The sequence below is a fragment of the Phaenicophaeus curvirostris genome, chromosome 4 (assembly GCF_032191515.1).
Source record: "Phaenicophaeus curvirostris isolate KB17595 chromosome 4, BPBGC_Pcur_1.0, whole genome shotgun sequence".
NCBI classification, from domain to species: Eukaryota; Metazoa; Chordata; class Aves; order Cuculiformes; family Cuculidae; genus Phaenicophaeus; species Phaenicophaeus curvirostris.
This window is the reverse complement of record NC_091395.1, coordinates 14331505-14341330: the sequence shown is the minus strand read 5'-3', so window position 1 is coordinate 14341330 and position 9826 is coordinate 14331505.

Genomic DNA, 9826 nt, shown 5'->3' with positions numbered 1-9826 from the left:
GAGTTTGACACAGAGGTGGGGACAGCCACTGCCACTCGTATTCACAAGTAATTCATAGCAATGCAATATAAGGAAGACTGTTACTGTCCATACCCCAAACGTTTTCTTCAGGGCTCATTATTCTATCAGACCGTCTTTCTTTGTAATCCCTTCTTCCATTTCACATTGCCCTGCCACTTCTCAGACTTCTAATCTTTTCCCACCAGTCTGTCTGCTTCCAGTTCCACAGTCCTTTTTTAATTCTATCCTGTCTTTTCCCCTTTGTCCATGGATGAAGAGCTCATGAGGAGATAGCAGTACTCTTCTCTGGAAGAGTAGGTGATATTTTAATATCATAATAATAGCGACAATAACTAAAGAATAGAAAGAGAAGTTAAAATTAGGAGCCTTCTTGTAGCTCCTCCATGGCCAGAAGGAAATGCAAAGGCTAGTCTTGCTCTGTGTTCTTTCCTAGAAATTTCAGAAGGTGGTACAAAGATTACCTGATCTCTATTTTTCCCAGAAAAAAACTGTTGTTGATTCTCATGTTGGATGTAGTGTAGGAACTATGTTCATTGTACTCAAAAGCCATTGTTTGTAGCTGAATACAATTGATCGAATCAAGTAATCTGTACAAATCAATCACTTTTGTGCTTGTGCAATAGCTGGCTTGTTTATGATTTGGAGAGAGCAAAGCTATTTAATGGCAATAACATGTTTTAGGATGTGGACCTTGATGTTGCATAGACACAAAATGCTAAATCATGGAGTGCATGAAAACTTATTTTCACATTTTATTTCTGTATTTGGAAAAATGCCTGTTTCTTTTTCAACTCAGGGATTTAAGTTTCGTTCACTATATTTCTTCTGTTATTGTGGCAGGGATGAGTTTCAAAGTTTTATTTTTATTCAATGTGTTCCACGTATACTGTTAATGAAGTAGAATTAGACAATAACATTTATCAACTTACTTGAGGTTTGAATTAATGATGTGGAAATGTTGAGCTTTTCCTTATATTTGGTCCCTTCTGATTCTACCCTTGTTTCTGTTGAAACTGTACCACTATTCATTACAAAAAAAGAACAAAAAAAGATTCAAACTGTCATAACCAAATTAAAGCCTTATTTTGATCAAATTCTAATGCATGTGTAAATTGCAGCACTCACTGTTCTGTTCTGAGCCTGCCATTTCTTTCTGCAGTAGTTGAGACTCTGGTACTTAAAATACTCCTTTTTTTCATACATAAAAATGTACCTCCAGCCCATTAAACTATTTCCTTGGGAAGTTGTGGTTCACTACAGTACGACCAAGTTAGTGTTCTAACCTGGAAATGAAAGGAAAGCAGAAGCTGAGCTGTTTGAGAAACATTGGCATGGCAGGGGATTACCCCATCTCATTTTCCCGAAACCACATTTTTCTGGAATTATGCTTCCAGTGAGAGTCCCCACCCAGACGGTCCTTCTCCCAGATGAGGTAAGGGAAGCCACCATCAAGCTGAGCTAGGAACTGTGTTAGACTTCTTTGAGTTGGAAACCTCTCTTCATTACATCACACACCTGGCCACATTTCAGAGATTAATGAACAGCATCTTGTCAGTTTTAATATATCGCAGAGCTTTCGTTTACATTGACGGTGTAATCATAAATTCCCTGAGCTGTGAACTACACCTTAAGGACTTGCATGGAGTTCCAAGGCAAGAAAAAGGAATGACTATAAACTAGTGAGTGTGCCAGTTTTGAGAAAAACCTGCAGATTTTCTAGGACATTAGGTTTCAAAAGAAGGATTACATACAGACTAAACAGAGTAGAAGTCATAAAAATTTAAAGACATCACAAAAATCAGATCCTTTTTAGGTATGACAGAATACTAAAGGAAATTTATACTGAATTATACCACCCAAGCAGACCCATTAATTAATGTAATGAGAAAATATGTTCCATTTCCATGGACCTAAGTGTGTCAGGAAGCATTTGACACTTTTAAAAGGGGGAGAGGTGAAAGCATGCACTTCTCCACTCCTGAAATTCTCAGATTTTAGCTTATCTGTTCGCATTCATGTTTGGGCTGCTGAGGCATGTGGATAAGTACTAATCTAGAGAGAGAAAGAAAAAATTACTGTAGGTGACTGATATGTCTAAAAGAATGTAAACACATTTTGTGTTGCGTACCTTTTAAAGTTAGATCTTGTATCATGAACATTGGAGAGATTATCATATCACATTAGGAAGTCATGAGTGAAAAGAGGCTTTTTGTTGTCAAGATATGATTCTGAAAATAATACATATGTGAAACTTTTAAATCCATAAGCAAATGCTGTGTGTTCATTCCAACTGCTTATACTTATAAAGCTGGCAACTAAGGCAATTTGCAGGATCAGGAAATAAAAGCCAGACTTTCAGGGTTGTTCAGACATCAATTTTCCGTGCAAATGATTTTACAAATCAGGTTCTAATCCCTTTTCTCAGAGTATTTTTTTTTCCCATTCCCTTTATTAAAATATTCCCCTGCATGTTGCTTCAAAATTCCTGTGGTCATTCCTTGATAGAACCAACTGAAAAAATTATTTTGATCATTAACTTTTTTAATGATGCAAAAAAATCCTGGGACACATTCTTTCATTTTGTATCTATGATGTTAATGGCCACTTGATCTTAGGAATGGGATAATGTAGGTAGCATCTTTTACAATGTGTCATGTAACTTTTCGGTCTGGATAGCACCTCCTAGATATTTTCACCCCTGTTGATTTGAAGACTTTTTGATAGATGTGACTACCCTCTGCAGGTATATTCCTAGACTTAATATGTTGATCCATCTGTATTCAATGTGAGGCATCACTTTTGTGTACTTTAATAAATATATGTTTTATATGTGCATAGCTGATGCTGAAGGATTTTCTAGTTTACAAATAAATACAATTCTCTTATGCATTCAAAATTTCAAGAGTTACTTATGTACCTAAATGTGCACAGCTGAAACAGTTCAGTTAAATCTTTGATTTTTTTGGATTAAACTTTGTGGTTCTTTTCACTGCTTAGTGGCAAGAAATGGACCTGCAAATCCCTTCTCTCTTTTGTGCTTAGCAGTTTACATGCTGTATGCAGAAAACTGTACTGTAGCCAAAATAATATTTGGAATATTTTGTCACTGGGAATTGACACAAAGAAGACCAAATCTCATACTTTTACGACCATGTGAATAAATGGGAGGGAAGTAATAATAACGTGGTTGAAATGCAAGGTATGATTGTTTCAAAGTAGCAGAAAATATGATAGTTATGAAATCAGAAAATGCAGGAGAACGTTACGTTTGCTTGAAGTCGGTGAAAATATTTAGCATAGGCAAAATCCAGTTCATCTACTTTAAGCATTAGCATATATTGAACTGTCATTTTAAAGGAGTGCTAATCAGTATACTGGTTATGTTAATGTCATTATGAATATTCATTTGTTTAAAATCTTTTATCTCTTGGAGTTGTGGTGCAAAGTTTATCAGCATTACCTATTTCTGAGGAGAAACTTACTGGGGAAAGTATGCTAATAATTCCATTACAGATAATTGATAGAAAGCTCTTCCTGAGCAGGTAGCTTTCAAAATAGGCGGAGGAAGGAATCTGATTTGAATGGACTTGCTCTATATAAAAGAGTTAACATTAATTCTTAATTAATCCTTGTTAATTTGAGTGATCATTTTCTGAACCTTACTTAGGTTAGTAATGATAACTTTTAGTTAGTAATGATAATTTTGCTCAGGGGCATGGTTTAATGGTTGATAGGAATGATTGGACTCGATGATCCTGGGGTTCTTTTCCAACCTAGTGATTCTGTGATAGTAGAGATGAGTCTTTGGCCCTGTCTGTACTGCCGCATGTGTTGTAAATGAATGAGGTGTCAGTAGGTCACAGCTGAAAATGGTCATGCTGAGGTTTACCTGAGATGTTTTTGCTTCCCTAGTGTTCCTGATGCCACTACTAGACTACTGCTCATACTCAAGCTGACTTAAAGCTGTGTCTTCAATCTCTGCACCACGCGGTAGTCACGAAAGACTTCAGCAAAAACACATCTTCACTTTCCTGTTATAAGATAGGAAACAATTCGGCACTTTTTGTTACCTGTTCAAAAGACGCATGAATGGATTAGTTTAATCTTGTGGTTTTCTAATGTCTCAGTGCCATAATCTGACAAAGCTTTTGCTTTGAGCTTTTTGTAGGGGTGTTCATTTGTCAGGGAGCCAAAGCCCCAAACTGACAAGGGTAGCCACATGCTCCACTGAAGACCACTGCCATCTCAACTTGCCTTCCTAAAGACTCTGTTGAACTTCATCAGATTTTGATCTCTCGGTGGGCTGGTATGCCAGCACCACTGAAATCACAGGCAGAGCTCCTGTGGCCATCAACAGATCTGGATTTACTCTGTCATCTTTTTTGGCAAGTGGGTTTTGAAAAACAAAAGAAATAACTTCTAGCTTTGCAGTGGCAATTCTTATGTTCCGTCTGTTTTCTTAGGATTTCCTGCGATGGCATTTTGCTTTTGCTGTTTAGTCTTCTCTTCCTTGTAAATCTATGCATGCGGTATGAACTGGGGCTTCTATCATCTGTAGAACAGCAATAATTAAAAAAACCCTGACTGTTCCCTATAAACATACACTTTGGGTCTTGTCTCTAAATTATATTGCAAAACTTCTTGGAGCTTTCAGAGATTCTGTACCACAGTAAGGGGTAAGTGAAGAAGTGTAGAAAAAGAGGCATTCTCAGTGCTGCCTGTTAAAAATGGACCAACCAGAAAAGCAGAGCACAGAGGCAGAAAATGGAGTTTGACTCATGTGGAAGGACGAAGAACTGAGGCACTGGGCCGTGCTCCGTGAGGTGTGTATAACTATAATAAATTCTTAAGCAGAACTGATTTTGTGGACCTTTTCATGTTCAAAACAAGTTTTCTAGGCCAGAAGGTTGTGACTACATTTTTTTCTTTCCTCTTTTGACTCACTGATTTTGTTATATCTGACTGCATCATAGCTTGGATTCAACCAGGACTGCAGTCAAAGCAATTTCTTGGGAAGTAACTAGAAGAGTTAGAGTCACCTCTTTCTGAAATGTAGAAGTGTTCCTATCATTAAACTGGCACCACCGCCCATGAAGTTAATTGAGGTTCTGACTATGACTAACTATTCAGGATTCTCCAAGGTCTCAAGCAAGCTCTGGCAGTTTTATGTCTTATCCTGGATTGCTTTTAGAAAGAGATACGTATCTATCCCCAAATTGTTCAGGTACTTCTGAGGATGTGTGCCAGTCAGAAAAATTTCTAGCCAGTCTAAAAGGCATGTACTGAGTACAGGTGCCAGGGAATTTGAGTAATACTTGAGATTGTGTAGATGGGATTGTTGATGGGGACTCAGAGAGGGTTTACGTGCCTGGGACATGCTTTGGGTAGACATCGACAGCAAGTGGTTTGAAGCCTGCTAACTTCTCAGAAGCAAGAATGGTCCTAAACAAAACAAACTAAAACAATCCTGTCCAATTTATCTATGACAGATATTAAAATATATTTATATATTAAAATATATATTATATATTTTTATATATATGTTTATATATATTTATATATAAAATATATATTAATATATTAAAACATCTTAAGAGTGTTTCATCTGGGGTGATTTATCAATCTGCAGTTCTGCAGTCTCAGCAGTCACTGCTACCTGAGCATTATGGACTGCGTTTTTTTTCCAGGTTAACAAAAGAAGTGAAGAACTTGCAAGACAATAATAAGTTTAGAAAATATTAAAATTACAGTTTATCTGTGTACTGAAAAATCTGATAAATCCGTTGAAGTTCTGTCATAAACAAAAAGCTGAAATTATAAATTTAAAGTGAATACGATTCTGATAATTCACAGGGGGCCTCTTAAATGCAAATTTGTCTTACTACTGAGGTATTTAAATAAGAAAACCCAGGAAATGAGAGACAGCTGTACTCTTTGGAATGATTTTAATAAGCTAACATGGTCACTGGTTGCATCCTGTTGCCTGTGTTCAAGTCTCTGTGCAACTCAGTCACTTCACTGTCATTTTTCTCTTGCATAACCATCTTACGAGCTATCTGTTGTGTGCTTTTTCTTTCCTTGTTTGCATTGATCTAAAACCAAATAGCTTTGTATAAGTGCAGAAATGATGCATGAGGTATTACACATGTGTGCGTAGCTGCAGGTTTCTGTTACAGATATAATAAGCAGCAGGTATATGTAGACTGTACAGTTATACAGAAACCCCAAGGTGAGGCTGACATAAGTGCCTTCTGATGGCTTGCTAGGTAAGATCTAGCATGAGGCTCTCTAGGGATGAATTTCTTAAAAAAAAATAAAAGTGGGTTTGACCACATTTATTTGATATTACATTCATAGGTGTAAAATAGCAGTTTATAGTTTCACTTGTCCATTTCCCTTGCTCTGGATCTGCCTCCCTGATCAAGAAATTCAATAGGTATTAAAAGCTGCAGCTGTACTAACAGTCTTGGGCTTTATAGGAGGCATTTTGCAGCTATTACTTTAGAACAGGCGTTCTGTGCCAGTACAGATGTTGTGTCCACCTTTTTCATAAGCACTTTATCTGCACCATGGGCATTGCATTTCAAATGTTTGCTTGGAATTGCTAAACATGCTGCATAGCTGTAATTTATTTGGGCTAGTGTAGTTTAAAGACCTGAAAGCTGTATCTGCACCTGTTGTATTCATCCCACCAGGAAAGCACTAATTCCACTGCATGAGTTTGTAGTGTTTGGATCTCTTCTTTATAAAGCTCCTGAACCAAAAGCAGCCCTTTGGTTCATGTGTATGTTCCCCTTCCCAGAAATGAAAATAGCTTGCTTATATATCATCAAATTTCAATTTTCTGATACTGAAGGGAGAACAAACCACTCAGTGTAATGGAGGACTGGCATACAACTCCTACATTCCCTCCCTCAGTCAATCAGTCTCTGAGTAGTCAAACGTACATAGTGCAAGGTGAACTGTGTAGAATTGTGTGTGTAACTGGAGCAAACACTACCATATGATGACACTGGTTTCATTGTGGAATGATATGACAAACACTTCTGAGTGTAATGTATTTAAAGTGATATAAAATGAATGATAAGGAAAAGCAGCTACTTAAAATAATCTGATTCATCTCGTGACACTACCGATATTAGTGAATTTCTATTAATTTAAGACGTGCAGCAGCTGAAGCAGGCTGCAATATTGGCAGTACCTTACGTAATAAATGACAAATTTTATATATTGAATGTTGAACCCGTGTAAGAGCCATTCATTCAACTGTTTCAGCCCAAAATTTTGGAATTCACACAAAATCCAGGAGCAGTCCTAGCTTTGAAAGACAAAAAAACTCAGAAAAACCTTTAAAAAAAACACCCCAAACCAAGTAAACAAGAAGGCCAGTGTTCAGTGAGGTTTTGCAAAACCAAAGCTATGTCCCACTTTGCCCAGTTCTGCCAGGGATGTGTGTCATCCATAGACATGTCATCAAATCTGACTCAAACCAACCCTTCCCCCAAAATAAATAAATGCAACCACATAGACCAAAATGATTCTTTGGCATTTGAAGGATTCTACCCTACTTACTTGTGGTACATTTTTAATTTAGAGTTAAACCAGGGGCTTATCCCTTACTTAATGGTTTTGTTAAAATTGATTATGGCACAAATGCTATTTTCTAGCTTGTTAAAAACTTGTAAATATGTAGTAAATTTATGGCAATAGGATGGAAGGGCAGCAACTCTATCAGAATGCAAAGAACAGAGCTATGCATGGAAGTAAAGAGAAGACAGTATAAGGACAGAAGCTTATTCAAAGTATGTGTTTGGGGAATAATGAATATCTACTGAAGCAAAGTAACTATATTAGTAAAATGAAATACTCCAGAATTGTGCATTTAGGCTTTGAATTCCTTTTGAAAGTTCTGAGGACTTTGACAGACCTCGATCAAGAGTTTAAGGATACCTCCTTTGATTCATGTAAAGGCAGAGCAGAATTTGGCCCCTCAGGTTTAGGATGCCATCAGAAGTTCTAGATAGAATTGCAGTCTTGCTGTACACAGCTGAATGTATATAATTCTTCAAGTAAAATTCATGCCTTATGTGTTGTAAAAGAAATGAAACGTAGCGGTTAATTCCAGGGCTTATAAATATGTCAGTGGATTTTCATAATGTCTTAATAAATTACAAGAACAAACACAAGGACTAATGACGTCACTAGTACTACATGCTGCACTGTATTTATTATGATTATGTATTATACCTCGCAGAATTCTTTTACTTTCTATGTGAGTATGTAGGTCCTACTAAAAAACTCAAAATAATCCTAATTGATTTCTTCATTCTGTTTTATTTGCAATCTTTCATCTGTTTTCTTGTTATGAGCCCATCTACAAAGAAAATTTGTAAGAAAATACATTTACAAGAACATTGCTGCCACTACTACAAAAAGCTGAAGTGAAACGCAGTTTTCAAATATCCTCAAATTTGGATGAAGTTCAAATTTGCCTTGGATCCTAGTTCCCTGGCTGGCCAACAGCCTGTATCACTAATGGTGTAACTAGCTGAAAAATGGAAAAACAATTTCATGAAAATTTCAAGATTATTTTGGCTTAGATCTGAAATGTAGAGATAGCATCAATATCGTAGTGTCAGTACTGCTTCATTCTTTAGTCTACAAAATAAACACGTGGCTGCCTGAACACTTCAGGCAAGTTAAATGTGTAAGCTTAATTCAACAGCATTTCAAAACCACTAAGGTAAACTTAGTGTGTGAAGAAGCCCTTGGCTTGTTCGTGCTCCCTGTCTGAACTGGTTTTCACTTTCACGGACGCAAGCTGCAGGTGTAGTTTGCGTTTAAGCGTCATGATTAAATGTTCTTTTGTATCAAAAAATGCAGTGAGTTGATCTATTGAGTTGGCCGTGCTTCCACATACTAGGTGTTGATTTCAGTGGGATAGAACCAGTTGCTTAAGATGGGAAGAAATGGAAAGAATTCCACACTGCATCCATTTTTTGTGGCCCTTATTTAAATCAATGGTAATGGTACATTTGAATTTAACATACATGATTTGATGACATGCTGAAGATGCTAAGTAAACAAAGCAAAGCAATGACCCCCAATGTTTCTCCCATTGTTATGGAACTAATTCACCAAGAGATTATACTTGAAAAGCCTGTACATTAAATCCCCGTGTTCAAGCTGTATGTGCATTTGCATATTGCTTGCAATGAATCAGGTATTTTTCAGTATGGAGGCCTTAATTTTCACTCTCCTTTGTCCAGAAGGAAACAGAACACCCCATTCCAAACTTCCCATTCCAAAAATAATAGCAATGTTCAGTCACATTTTATGAAAGCATCTTAGAATTTATATAAATACAACTAGAACAGATTTCAAATAATATATAAAATATGGGCATTTTGCTTTTACTGCAAAGATCAAAGAGCCCATTAAAATTTCATGATTTTTAAGTTATGCATTTTGTCATAACAAAAATATTAAAACCAAAAAAATTTAAAGCAGTGGGTATATCTTATATAGTAAGATAACGTTTAATATATTTTATTAGCTTAAGGGACACAGAATAACTATCTATCCAGAACTTTAGGCATGCATTTACATAAATATATTAAATTAAGAAAAGCAATTATACACTTAAACATCCTTTTGTCTAAAAAATCATTAAATCCACAGATTAACAATAAATCCAACTCTATGCATTTATCACTTCCAGATACAACTGTTCCATTTCTCAGATATTACACAAATACATTTGTTAGAATTTATATGCATTATACATATATTATATATTACATAA